General features: G+C 43.2%; 1 protein-coding gene across 5 annotated transcripts in view; it reads left to right on the forward strand.

The window, feature by feature from the left end:
- Positions 1-598: 598 nt before the first annotated feature.
- LOC139381683 (C1q and TNF related 1) overlaps positions 599-13,951 on the forward strand; it is a 37,126-nt gene continuing 23,773 nt past the window's right edge. For 2 of the 5 annotated variants that reach the window (XM_071125379.1, XM_071125376.1), the window contains exons 1-2: positions 600-836; positions 1,093-1,142. The gene's annotated coding sequence lies outside the window, so the exon portion shown is untranslated. Of the gene's footprint in view, positions 837-1,092; positions 1,221-13,951 lie in introns of all 5 variants that reach the window. The other 3 variants (XM_071125378.1, XM_071125380.1, XM_071125377.1) reach the window with 3 other exon arrangements.

Here is a 13,951-nt window from a genome sequence, read left to right on the forward strand (position 1 = left end):
TTGGTACAGCTAATGTAGCACTGTGATGTTGTTGTGCATTTACTGTGCATTCTACATTGTATAACTCTTGAAATTACAGGAAGCTCTTACAGTGTGCTGTAAAACAAATGTACAGTATTTTACTGTGCATTCTATGGTAATCTACTGTATTCAGTTTATACAGTACCATACTGTTGATTAATACAGTAAATTACTGATAAAATTACAATAACGGCTAACACCGTCGGTTAAAGTTGGATTACCTAAACATGCACTTTACAACATGCACAAAACGCTGGGAGAACAATTTGTTTAATTTGTCCAGACAAACTGTTAAATCTTTTTTCAGCTACTTTACCCCCCCCCCCCCCTTTCTCTCTCTCTCTGGGTCCCTTCATTGCTCTCTCGCCTTATCTCTCTGTCTCTTTTCTCTCTCTCCCCGCTCTCCCCTCTAGTCCCCTCAAGTTGCTCTCTCTCTCCTTGTATCTGCCCTTTCTCTCTCGTGTTGTTGTTATTTTTCTTTCATCCCTATAGGTCACAATCTGTGCTCCTCCCTTTATTTCTCCAACCCTCCCTCTCTTCCTCCCTCCCTCTCTCCACTCCACTTGTTTTGAAGACCTAGTCTCTCTGCAGACAGCAGGCAGGCAGCAGTGTTCAGTGTTAGGGGGAGAGTTGGAGGAAGATGACACTCACACACTGACTGACTGCAGGGATCTGAGGAAGACTAACCTGGAGAAAACCAGGACAAACTAAGGCTGACGGTGTGATAAACGTGGGCTAAACCAGGCTAAAACCAAGTCAAAGAAGCAAGCAGGATCCTTTCCATATAGCCTTGTGGATCCAAAATCATAGAAGCAGTAAGTGTTGTCATGTTATCTAGAATGCTCATTTTGTTGAATTAAATCTAAATGTCAGAAAAAACGTGTAGATATCTATTAAACTTGAATTAACACATTCTGCTCAGATCCAGTTTCTATAGTCTTTGCCACTGGACACTATTCCTTATGAAATGTGTTAACAAAGCCTGTCCAAACAGACACACACACAGCTTCTGTGGAGTTGTGACAAACCGTTTCCAGATGTCGTACTAAAATGCCCTCTACCCCATGTCAGAATACAGGAATACATCTCTCTGAGGATTTACAGCAGCTGCAGGGTCAGTGGTAAGAGTTAACCACTCTAACACTCAGCAAAGTGTTGAATTTTTTGTTTGGAAAGCAAAAACTGTCACCATGAACTGAGTAAGTACTGTAGTGGTGTCATCTGGCCTATATTCAATTCTGGGACTGAATGCATTTGAGATAAATCATGAATGATTTCAGCACCTCATTGAACTGTGCTAGCTGACAGCAAGGGGCTGATACGTTTTAAACTTTTATTTTCTGTTGTCGTTGGATACTTGTTGATCATTTCTGTGTTTGTTTTGTTCTGAGATGACTGCATGGTTTTTGCCTTTGTCTCCCGTGACAGTGTAGTCAGATACGTAAATACTTGAATTGGCCCCAAATAACATCCTATTTATATTGTAGTGCAGGCCCTGGTCAAAAGTAATGCAGTATAGGGAATAGGGTGCCATTTGGGACTCAATCCTTGTCTCTCTGTTTGACAGTAACAATGGTGATAGTATAAAGACAGGGATATAATCAGAGAGCAGAAGTAGAGCTGGTTGGAGAGGGATAGGCATCTGGGTGTCCCGAAGAGGCAAAGTGAAATGAATGTGGGACAGGAATTCTTTGGGCATACCATCACAAAGCCTGTAGGCTGCAGCTGAATTTACTGCTTCTGCACTGGTCATGTCCTGCCTTGAGAGAGAGGGAGTGTCAGAGAATACAGGAAGCAATGTCTAAACATCATACCTTACATAACAAAACACAATAATGTTATTCTACAGTAGTTCCCTAACCAAAAATATTGCTGCCGTCAAAAGGCACTGCACTTGTTCAAAACTTGTCTGCATACTCTACACCGTTTTTGTAATTTTACCAGTAACCTACTGTATTAGTCAACAGTACGATACTGTATAAACTGAATGCAATAAATTACTGTAGAATGCACAGTAAAATACTGCACATTTGTTTTACAGCACACTGTACAACCTTTCTGTAATTTCAACGGCAGTACACAGTAGAATGCACTGTAAAATACAGTAAAATGTGTTTTACAGTATTCATTATGGTACATTGTGGGGAAATGTTGTGAGCGGGGAAAGTATCTGGCTCATTAACATATTTTAAGGCGAGCCTTGTAAGAGGCTATATTTGTTGCACCCATGAGTAAGAATGCTGTACCCACACAGAATATGGTAATATAGTGCACTTTAGTCATTTTATGCACTTTGTTCTGATACTCTATCATCTATTGGCTAATTGCTGCTAGTAATTTACTGAAATTTAGAATACAGTACCATACCATGAGAGCCCAATTTTTTTCAACACTAGTGGGTGCATGGTATTACATGTTTGTCATTTAGCATATGCTCTTATCTAGAGTGACTTACAGTTAGTGCATTCATCGTAAGATAGCTAGGTGGGACAAGCACGTCACGGCATAGTAACTACACGTTCCTCAATACAGTAACTATCAGTAAAGTCAGAGCTAGCAAGGGGGGGTCAAGTGCAGGTTCAGGATTATTATTTTATCAAAAAAATACAAATGGGGGGGTGTCAAGGTGAGGTGGAGGATTATTTAAGATACTCTTTGAAGAGGTCGGGTTTCATGTGCTTTGGGAAGATATTGACTCATTAACACATTTTAAGGCTTGCCTTGTAAGTGGCTGTCTTTGTTGCATCTGTTACTGCGTGGCCTGTACCAATTTAAGTGATATGTGGCAGTAGTTCCCTAAATATATTGTGTACAAGAAATAGGTCTCTAGTGATGGGGAAACAAAACTTCCTTAACCATTGAGGCTTTCCAGCCAATTGTGTCAAAAATAGGTTAAGTACTTGAGGCATTGATCAACACAGTGTACATTAGTGGCACCTGCTGGTCATAAGAATTTAGAATAGTCAAATTATTAGAGATAATGTCGCACATGTTGTAGCGCATGGGCAGTGTAGCCTTTTTGTCTTCCACGGAAACCAATGCCAAACCAATCAGGTGGTTGTTCGACGAAACAAAGCTTTGAACGTCATTGATCACGTGCTTCTGATAAAGCGAGACAGGCATCAGCACACTGCTACGAAATAAATTAAGCGATTCCGACGCATGCCTCAGAGCGGCGGTATCAAATGTAACATCACTATAGTGGTAGTGGGTGTTAAACCTTTTAATGCTTCACAATTTACCCATGTCCTTTTAATCTGTTTTGCACTGTAATCACAACCAGTTTGGAAGCATTTGATTAGGCCTCTAGTATTCAATAATATTATGTAATATGCAAATGCCTACAGCCAACCTGCTTCCTCTAATCCCTTGTAATTACAGTAAAATACTGTAAAAATAATTTTCTTACAGTTTAACAGTCCCTTTCACTGTATTGCACTGTGTTTCATTGCTCTGACATCGAGTTCCCATGAATAGTGCCAATACAATACTGAGCTATCAGGATATATCATAAGCTATCTTGTTGTAATTACAATTATTTTGAAGACCAATGTATTGTTAACTACAACAACATCTTCAGTACCAGTTACAGAAGCTTTTTACTTGCTATGACTGATATGTGTTTTCTTTATCAACCTTGGTTGAATGCACTGACTGTAAGTACAGTCTACCAATGAGTACAGGCTTGTGTACTCTACCTGTACTCACCTTGTAGAGTATACAGACCTGTACTCACCTTGTAGAGTATACAGGCCTGTACTCACTGGTAGAGTATACAAGCCTGTACTCACTGGTAGAGTATACAGGCCTGTACTCACTGGTAGATTATACAGGCCTGTACTCACTGGTAGAGTATACAGGCCTGTACTCACTGGTAGAGTATACAGGCCTGTACTCACTGGTAGAGTATACAGGCTTGTACTCACTGGTAGAGTATACAGGCCTGTACTCACTGGTAGATTATACAGGCCTGTACTCACTGGTAGAGTATACAGGCCTGTACTCACTGGTAGAGTATACAGCCTGCCTGTACTATACAGCCCTGTACTCACTGGTAGAGTATACAGCCCTGTACTCACTGGTAGAGTATACAGGCCTGTACTCACTGGTAGAGTATACAGGCCTGTACTCACAGGTGAACTGGGAACAGCAAGGAGTCATCAGGCCAGGTAGTCCTGAGGCATGGTCCTAGGGCTCAGGTCCTCCGAGAGAGCGCGAGCGAGAGAGAGAAAAAAGAGAGTAAAAGAGAGAATTATGGAGAGTATACTTAAATTCACACAGGACACCGGATAAGACAGGAGGAATACTCCAGATATAACAGAGTGACCCTAGCCCCCCGACACATAAACTATTGCAGCATAAATACTGGAGGCTGAGACAGGAGGGGTCGGGAGACACTGTGGCCCGACGATACCCCCGGGCAGGGCCAAACAGGCAGGACATAACCCCACCCACTTTGCCAAAGCACAGTCCCCACACCACTAGAGGGATATCTTCAACCACCAATTTACTATCCGGAGATAAAGCCGAGCATAGCCCACGAAGATCTCCCCCACGGCACGAACCCAAGGTGGCGCGCCAACCCGGACAGGAAGATCAAGTCAGTAACTCAACCCACTCAAGTGACGCACCCTTCCTAGGGATGGCATGGAAGAGCACCAGTAAGCCAGTGACTCAGCCGCCATTAATAGGGTTTGAGGCAGAGAATCCCAGTGGAGCGAGGGGAACAGTTCAGGCAGAGACAGCAAGGGCGGTTCATTGCTCCAGTGCCTTTCCATTCACCTTCACACTCCTGGGTCAGACTACACTCAATCATAGGACCTACTGAAGAGAGGAGTCTTCTATAAAGACTTAAAGGGTGAAACCGAGTCTGCATCTCTCACATGGATTGGCAGACCATTCCATAAAAATTGAGCTCTATAGGAGAAAGCCCTGATTCCAGCTGTTTGCTTAGAAATTCTAGGGACAGTAAGGAGGCCTGTGTCTTGTGACCGTAGCGTATGTGTAGGTATGTACGGCAGGACCAAAACGTAAAGATAGGTAGGAGCATGCCCATGTAATGCTTTGTAGGTTAGCAGTAAAACCTTGAAATCAGCCCTAGCCTTAACAGGAAGCCAGTGTAGAGAGGCTAGCACTGGAATAATATGATAACATTTTTTGGTTCTAGTCAAGATTCTAGTAGCCATGTTTAGCACTAACTGAAGTGTATTTAGTTCTTTATCCGGGTAGCCGGAAAGTAGAGAATTGCAGTAGTCTAATCTAGAAGTGACAAAAGCATAGATACATTTTTATGCATGATTTTGGACAGAAAGTTTCTAATTTTTGCAATGTTATGTAGATGGAAAAAGCTGTCCTTGAAACAGTCTTTATAAGTTTGTCAAAAAAGAGATCAGGGTCCAGAGTAACGGCGAGGTCCTTCAGTTTTATTTGAGACGACTGTACAACCATCAAGATTAATTGTCAGAGTCAACAGAAGATTTCTTTGTTTCTTGGGTCCTAGAACTAGCATCTCTGTTTTGTCCGAGTTTAAATGTAGAACATTTGCCGCCATCCACTTCCTTATGTCTGAAACACAGGTTTCCAGGGAGGGCAATTTTGGGGCTTCACCATGTTTCATCAAAATGTGCAGCTGTGTGTTGTCCGCATAGCAGTGAAAGTTAACATTAAGTTTCCGAATGACATCACCAAGAGGTAAAATATATAGTGAAAACAATAGTGGTCCTAAAACGGAGCCTTGAGGAACACCAACATTTACAGTTGATTTGTCAGAGGACAAACCATCTACAGAGACAAACTGATATCTTCCGACAGATAATATCTAAACCAGGCCAGAACTTGTCCGTGTTGACCAATTTAGGTTTCCAATCTCTCCAAAAAAATGTGGTGATCGATGGTATCAAAAGCAGCACTAAGGTTTAAGAGCACGAGGACAGATGCAGAGCTTCGGTCTGACGCCATTAAAATATAATTTACCACCTTCACAAGTGCAGTCTCAGTCCCATGATGGGGTCTAAAACCAGAGTGAAGCGTTCCGTATACATTGTTTGTCTTCAGGAAGGCAGTGAGTTGCTGCGCAAGCAGCTTTTTCAAAAATGTTTGAGAGGAATGGGAGATTCGATATAGGCCAATTTAGTTTTTTATATTTTCTGGGTCAAGGTTTGGCTTTTTCAAGAGAGGCTTTATTACTGCCACTTTTAGTGAGTTTGGTACACATCCGGTGGATAGGGAGCCGTATATTATGTTCAACATAGGAGGGCCAAGCACAGGAAGCAGCTCTTTCAGTAGTTTAGTTGGAATAGGGTCCAGTATACAGCTTGAAGGTTTAGAGGCCATTACTATTTTCATCAATGTGTCAAGAGATATAGTATTCAGAAACTTGAGTGTCTCCCGTGATCCTAGGTCCAGACCTTCCTAGGACCATGTAAATGTCCTCTATCGAATAAACTTGTATTTGCCTCCCTCTGGTGGTTGACTGCATAATTACATCCATTTATATACTGCAACATTATGTCAAAGGGGCGGTCCATAGAAAAACATTTATCCAGCTTGACTGCTTCACAGCACAGACAATTGCTGAATTTGTCTCAAGCATGCAGATCTAAATACATAACTTTCATAGTTCTACGATAAAGAATAAAACCTACACACTTCCTAAAACTTAAAATAAGTAAAGAAGTAATTTTGTGTGGAAGTCAAACACTTGTTTTACGTTGGAGGCAGAAACATTGTATGTATGGTTAGAATTATATAATTGAGCCCTTTACAGAGCTATTCTTCCCTTGTCTATAGGAGGGACCAGCGCTGTTAAACTGGTCCAAATGTTGATTTAGACGTTCACAAATGTAACACATTTTGAGTACCACTATCGTCATGATATGTTTGGCAAAGTAATTAAGAAGATTACATATTTTGGGTAGATGATCCAACAACAGATTATAACTATATATGGACATATTCCATCCTTCCACTTGACATTGTGTCTTCAATGTTTTTGGACTACTTCCAAACTTGAAATCCACTTGGATTTACACTTTTTGGACTCTCCTCGGCCCAGTGTAGTACTTGCCACCCTCCCGGCTTTCCACCGTCCTGTACTGGAAAATACATCCCCTCCAAGGTGCTTCTCTTTTGGCTATCATTCTGGTAACATGGCCTCCGTTGCATTGCTTCTTTGATGGACCCCAGCATTTAATTGCCACTCTCTCCCTGCTGTAGATTTCTTTGCCAGTTTTGTGCCTTGGTTGTGTTTATTGTGGGTCCTAGTGCTGGCTGGAGTTTAGTCTGTGGTTGTGTTCTGGCTTGCTGCCTATAACTGTGGTGATCCTACGAACTGTGAGATTCAATCTAACTAACTATCACACTGTGTGGAGTGATTGACTTTTAGCTGATTCCTCAACAACATATTTTATTTGAGTGGAGTTTAACAGAATTTTTCGAAAATGATGTCTACCATTTTCCGCCATAAGGGGAAACTGAGTTTTCCCCAGATTGGCAGCAACTACCTTCAGAGATTACAAAGAACGTTTCATCAAGTTTGGAACCACCAAGACTCTACCTAGAGCTGGCCGGGCGGCCAAACTGAGCAATCGGGGGAGAATGGATTTTTGTTCAGGGAGGTGACCAAGAACCAGATGGTCACTCTGACAGAGCTCCAGAGTTCCTCGGTGGAGATGGGAGAACTTTCCAGAAGGACAACCATCTCTGAAGCCCTCCACAAATCAGGCCTTTATGGTAGTGGTCAGACGGAAGCCACTCATAAGCCACATGACAGCCCGCTTGGAGTTTGGCAAAGGGCAACTAAAGGACTCTCAGACCATGGGAAACAAGATTATCTGGTTTGATGAAACTAAGATTGAACTCTTTGGCCTGTAAGCCAAGTGTCACGTATGGAGGAAACCTGGCACCATCCCTACAGTGAAGCATGGTGGTGGCAGCATCATGCTGTGGGGAGGTTTTTCAGGGACTGGGAGACTAGTCAGGATGGAGTGAAAGATGAACAGAGCAAAGTACAGAGAGATCCTTGATGAAAACCTGCTCCAGGGGGCTCAGGACCTCAGACTGGGGCAAAGGTTCACCTTCCAAGAGGACAACATCCTTAAGCACACAGCCAAGACAATGTGGGAGTGGCTTCGGGACAAGTCTCTGAATGTCCTTGAGTGGCCCAGCCAGAGCCCGGACTTGAACCCAATCGAACAACTCTGGAGAGACCTGAAAATAGCTGTGCATCGACCCTCCCCATCCAAACTGACAGAGCTTGAGAGGATAAGCCTCAATTTTTGACACCTTTTGGAAATAAAAGATGCTCTACAGGGATGATGGGCTCCACCCATACAATCTAGGACCTGAACCCTGTGTTCATATTTCCCTTTTCTTATTATTTTTTACCCCCTTTTTCTCCCCAATTTCGTGGTATCCAATTAGTAGCAGTTACTGTCTTGTCTCATTGCTGCAACTCCTGGGAGAGGCGAAGGCCACACGTCCTCTGAAACACAACCCAACCAAGCCGCACTGCTTCTTGACACAACTCACATCCAACGCGGAAGCCAGATGTGTCGAAGGAAACACCGTACACCTGGTCAGCGTGCACTGCGGCTGGCCCGCCACAGGAGTCACTAGTGCGTGATGAGACAAGGATATCCCTGCCGGCCAAACCCGGGCGACGCTGGGCCAATTGTGCGTCGCGCCATGAGCCTCCCGGTCACGGCCGGCTGCGGCAGAGCCTGGGCTTGAACCCAGAATCTCTGGTGGGGTCTACCGTCCTCCCTCGGCTAACCTTTTTTGCACTAAAGGAAATAATTAGTTTGTTGTCTTCTTTTACTAAATCAGCAGTTATCATCCGTGGTGACCTAAATTATGATTGGGAAATACAGGCTTCAGACAATCTAAAAAACATGTCTAATGATCTAAAACTAACCCAGCTGGTGACAAAGCCTACGCGGCCCAACCCTAGAGATCCTAAAATGGCGCCGACATTAGAGGGCTGCCTTGCTTCTAGCTCTTAGGAAACATTATTAGCCCAGATTTTTTTTGTGTTATTACATACAGCCGAGAAGAACTATTGGATATCAGAGCAGTGGTAACTCACCAGCACTACTTGCGTTACAACCAGGTATATGACTTTCCCAAAGCGGATCTTTTGTTCGCACCCCCCAGGGCAATTGAACTGATTCCAGAGGCCAACCCAAAACAACGCCGCGGAGGAGAGGTACTCGGAGTGGTCTTCTAGTCCAACTTAGGAGGCACGCACACCACCCACCGCTTCAGAGTATATTACTCGCTAATGTTCAGTCTCTGGATAATAAAGTTGATGAGCTCAGGGCGAGGGTCTCTTTCCAGAGAGACATCAGGGATTGTAACATACTCTGTTTCATGGAAACAAGGCTCTCTTGGGATATACTGTCTAAGTCGGTCCAGCAAGTTGGATTTTAACCTGTTGCGTCGACCAAACCCGGATCCGGGATTCTATTTACAGACCTAAGCTCATTACCATAACGCAACGTTAACTATTCATGAAAATCGCAAATGAAATGAAATAAATATGCCATCTCTCAAGCTTAGCCTTTTGTAAACAACACTGTCATCTCAGATTTTCAAAATATGCTTCTCAACCATAGGAAAACAATCATTTGTGTAAAAGTGGCTAGCTAGCGTAGCATTTAGCGTTAGCATTAGCGTTAGCATCCAGCACGCAAGATTTCAACAAAAACATAAAAGCCTTCAAATAAAATAATTTACCTTTGAAGAACTTCGGATGTTTTCAATGAGGAGACTCTCAGTTAGATAGCAGATGCTCAGTTTTTCCCAAAAAGATTATTTGTGTATTAGAAATAGCTCCGTTTTGCACATCACATTTGGCTACCAAAAAAAAAACGAAAATTCAGTCCTCAAAACGCGAACTTTTTTCCAAATTAACTCCATAATATCGACTGAAAACATGGCAAACGTTGTTTAGAATCAATCCTCAAGGTGTTTTTCACATATCTCTTCAATGATATATCGTTCGTGGAAGCATGGTTTCTCCCCTCAATCAAATGGAAAAGTACAAGCAGCTGGCGTTTGCGCACCGAATTCCACGCAGGACACCAGGCGGACACTTGGAAAATGTAGTCTCTTATGGTCAATCTTCCAATGATATGCCTACAAATACGTCACAATGCTGTAAACACCTTGGGAAAACGACAGAAAGTGTAGGCTCTTTCCTTGCGCAATCACAGCCATATAAGGAGACAATGGAAAACAGAGCTTCAGAGATTCTGCTCATTTCCTGGTTGACGTATCATCTTGGTTTCGCCCGTAGAATGAGTTCTAGGGCACTTACAGACAATATCTTTGCAGATTCTGAAACTTCAGAGTGTTTTCTTTCAAAAACTGTCAAGAATATGCATAGTCGAGCATCTTTTCGTGACAAAATATCGCGCTTAAAACGGGAACGTTTTTTTATCCAAAAATGAAATAGCGCCCCTAGAGATCCAACAGGTTAAGTTCATCGCGTAGACAGGAATAAATATCTCTCCAGGAAGAAGGGCGGGGTGTAAGTATCATGATTAACAACTCATGGTGTACTTGTGATAACATACAGGAACTCAAGTCCTTTTGTTCACCTGACCTAGAATACCTCACAATCAAATGCCAACCGTATTATCTCCCAATATAATTTTCTTCGGTTATAGTCACGGCTGTGTATATCCCCCCTCAAGCCGATACCACGACGGCCATCAAAGAACTTCACTGGACTTTGTGCAAACTGGAAACCACATATCCTGAGGCTGCTGTTAATGTAGCTGGAGATTTTAACAAAGAAAATTTGAGGATAAGGCTGCCGAAGTTCTATCAACACATTGACTGTAGTACTCGTGCTGCTAAAACACTCGACCACTGCTACTCCAACTTCTGGGATGCCTACAAGGCCCTCCCCCGCCCTCCTTTCGGCAAATCTGACCATGACTCCATTTTGCTCCTCCCTTCCTATAGGCGAAACTAAAACAGGAAGTATCCGTGCTAAGGACTATTCAACGCTGGTCTGACCAATCGGAATCCACACTTCAAGATTGTTTTGATCACTCGAACTGGGATATGTTCCGGGCAGCATTCGAGAATAATCTCGACGAATATACTGATACGGTGACTGAATTTAACAACAGAGATGTTGTACCCACTGTGACTATTAAAACCTACCCTAATCAGAAACTGTGGCTAGATGGCAGCATTCGCGCAAAACTGAACGCGCAAACCACCGCATGTAACCATGGCAAGGTGACTAGGAATATGGCAGAATACAAACACTGTAGTTATTCCCTCCGCAAGGCAATGAAACAGGCAAAACACCAGTACAGAGACAAAGTTAAATCGCAATTCAAGGGCTCAGACACAAGACGTATGTGGCAGGGTCTACAGACAATCATGGACTACAAAAGGAAAACCAGCCACGTCGCGGACAGCGACTTCTTGCTTCTGGACAAGCTAAACACCTTCTTCGCCCACTTGGAGGATAGCACAGTGCCACCGACACGGCCCGCTACCAAGGACTGTGGGCTATCCTTCACCGTGGCCGACGTGAGTAAGACATTTAAGCGTGTTAACCCTCGCAAGGCTGCCGGCCCAGGAGTCCTCAGAGCATGCACAGACCAGCTTGATGGTGTGTTTACGGACATTTTCAATCTCTCCCTATCCCAGTCTGCTATCCCCACATGCTTCAAGATGGCCACCATTGTTCCTGTACCCAAGAAAGCAAAGATAACTGAACTAAATGACTATCGCCCCGTAGCACTCAATTCTGTCATCATGAAGTGCTTTGAGAGACTAATCAAGGATCATATCACTTCTAACTTACCTATCACCCTAGACTCATTTCACTTTGCTTACCACCCCAATATATCCACAGACGATGCAATCACCATCACACTGCACACTGCCCTATCCCATCTGGACAAGGAGAATACTTAAGAATGTAGTTCATTGACTATAGCTCAGCATTGAACACCATAGTACCCTCCAAGCTCATCATTAAGCTCGAGGCCCTGGGACTGAACCCCGCCCTGTGCAACTGGGTTCTGGACTTCATGACGGGCCTCCCCCAGGTGGTGAAGGTAGGAAACAACATCTCCACTTCGCTGATCCTCAACACTGGGTCCCCAGAAGGGTGCGTGCTCAGCCCCCTCCTGAACTCCCTGTTCACACATGACTGCATGGCCAAGCACATCTCCAACTCAATCATCAAGTTTGCAGACGACACAACAGTAGTAGGCGAGACAGCCTACAGGGAGGAGTTGAGGCCTCTGGGAGCGAGGTGCTAGGAAAATAGCCTCTCACTCAACGTCAACAAAACAAAGGAGATGATTGTGGACTTCAGGAATCAGCAGAGGGAGCACCACCCTATCAACATTGACAGGACCACAGTGGAGAATGTGGAAAGCTTCAAGTACGTTGGTGTATACATCACTGACAAACTGAAATGGTCCACCCACACAGACAGTGTGGTGAAGAAGGCGCAAAAGCGCCTCTTCAACCTCAGGAGGCTGAGGAATTTTGGCTTGGCACCTGAAACCCTCACAAACTTTTACAGCCCAACGCATCACCGGGGGCAAACAACCTACCCTCTAGGACACCTCCAGCACCGATGTCACAGGAAGGCCAAAAAGATCATCAAGGACAACCGCCACCCGAGCCACTGCCTGCATCAAAAGGTGCATCAAAGCTGGGACCAAGAGACTGAAAAACAGCATCTATCTCAAGGCCATCAGACTGTTAAATAGACATCACTAGCACATTAGAGGCTGCTGACTATGTACATAGACTTGAAATCTCTGGCCACTTTAATTAATGGAACACTAGTCACTTAAATAATGTTTACATATCTTGCATTACTCATCTCATATGCATATACTGTATTCTATACTATTCTACTGTATCTTAGTCTACATTGCTCATCCATATATTTATATATTCTTAATTCCATTCCTTTACTTAGATTTGTGTGTATTGGGTATATGTTGTGAAATTGTTAGATATTACTTTTTAGATTTTACTGCACTGTCGGAGCTAGAAACACAAGCATTTCGCTACACCCACAATAACATCTGCTAAACACGTGTATGTGACCAATACAATTTGATTTGTAAAACGAGATGATGCATGGGTAAAGGCCAGGAGCACATGCTTGGCCCAGACTGGCAAGCTTTTAAGCAATTGAGGAATCATTGTGTAAAACCAATCAAAAAGGCTAAATCTGATTATTATGTAACCGCTCTTCCATATTGTAATGGGAACCCGGCTAAATTATGGGAAACTGTGAAATTCCTGAAGGGTTCTACTTCCTCCTCTCTACAACAACAAATGAATTCAAACACTGGCCTCATTACTGAAAAAAAATGCCTGGTGCCATTCAGGCAATTTAAAGTATTGATTCGGGATTAATTTGTGGATGAATATAACATTTTTTTCTGGGTGATTTGTGCTTACCATGACTGTGTTTTTGTTTTCGTCTGCCTGTCTGTCTGCCTGTCTGTCTGCTTGTCTGTCTGTCTGTCTGTCTGTCTGCCTGCCTGCCTGTCTGCCTGCCTGCCTGTCTGTCTGTCCGTCCGTCTACAGTACCAGTCAAAAGTTTGGACACACCTACTCATTCAAGAGTTTTTCTTATTTAAAAAAAAATCTATTTTCTACATTGTAGAATAATAGTGAAGACATCAACATTATGAATTAACACATATGTAATCATGTAGGAACCAAAAAAGTGTTAAACAAATCAAAATATATTTTAGATTTTAGATTCTTCAAAGTAGCCACCCTTTGCCTTGATGACAGCATTGCACACTCTTGGGGTAGTCACTTTTTTCAATTAACAGGCGTGCCTTGTTAAAAGTAAATTTGTGGAATATCTTTCCTTCTTAATGCGTTTGAGCCAATCAGTTGTATTGTGACAATGTAGGGAGGA

Source organism: Oncorhynchus clarkii, chromosome 23, assembly GCF_045791955.1.
Source record: "Oncorhynchus clarkii lewisi isolate Uvic-CL-2024 chromosome 23, UVic_Ocla_1.0, whole genome shotgun sequence".
Lineage (NCBI taxonomy): Eukaryota > Metazoa > Chordata > Actinopteri > Salmoniformes > Salmonidae > Oncorhynchus > Oncorhynchus clarkii.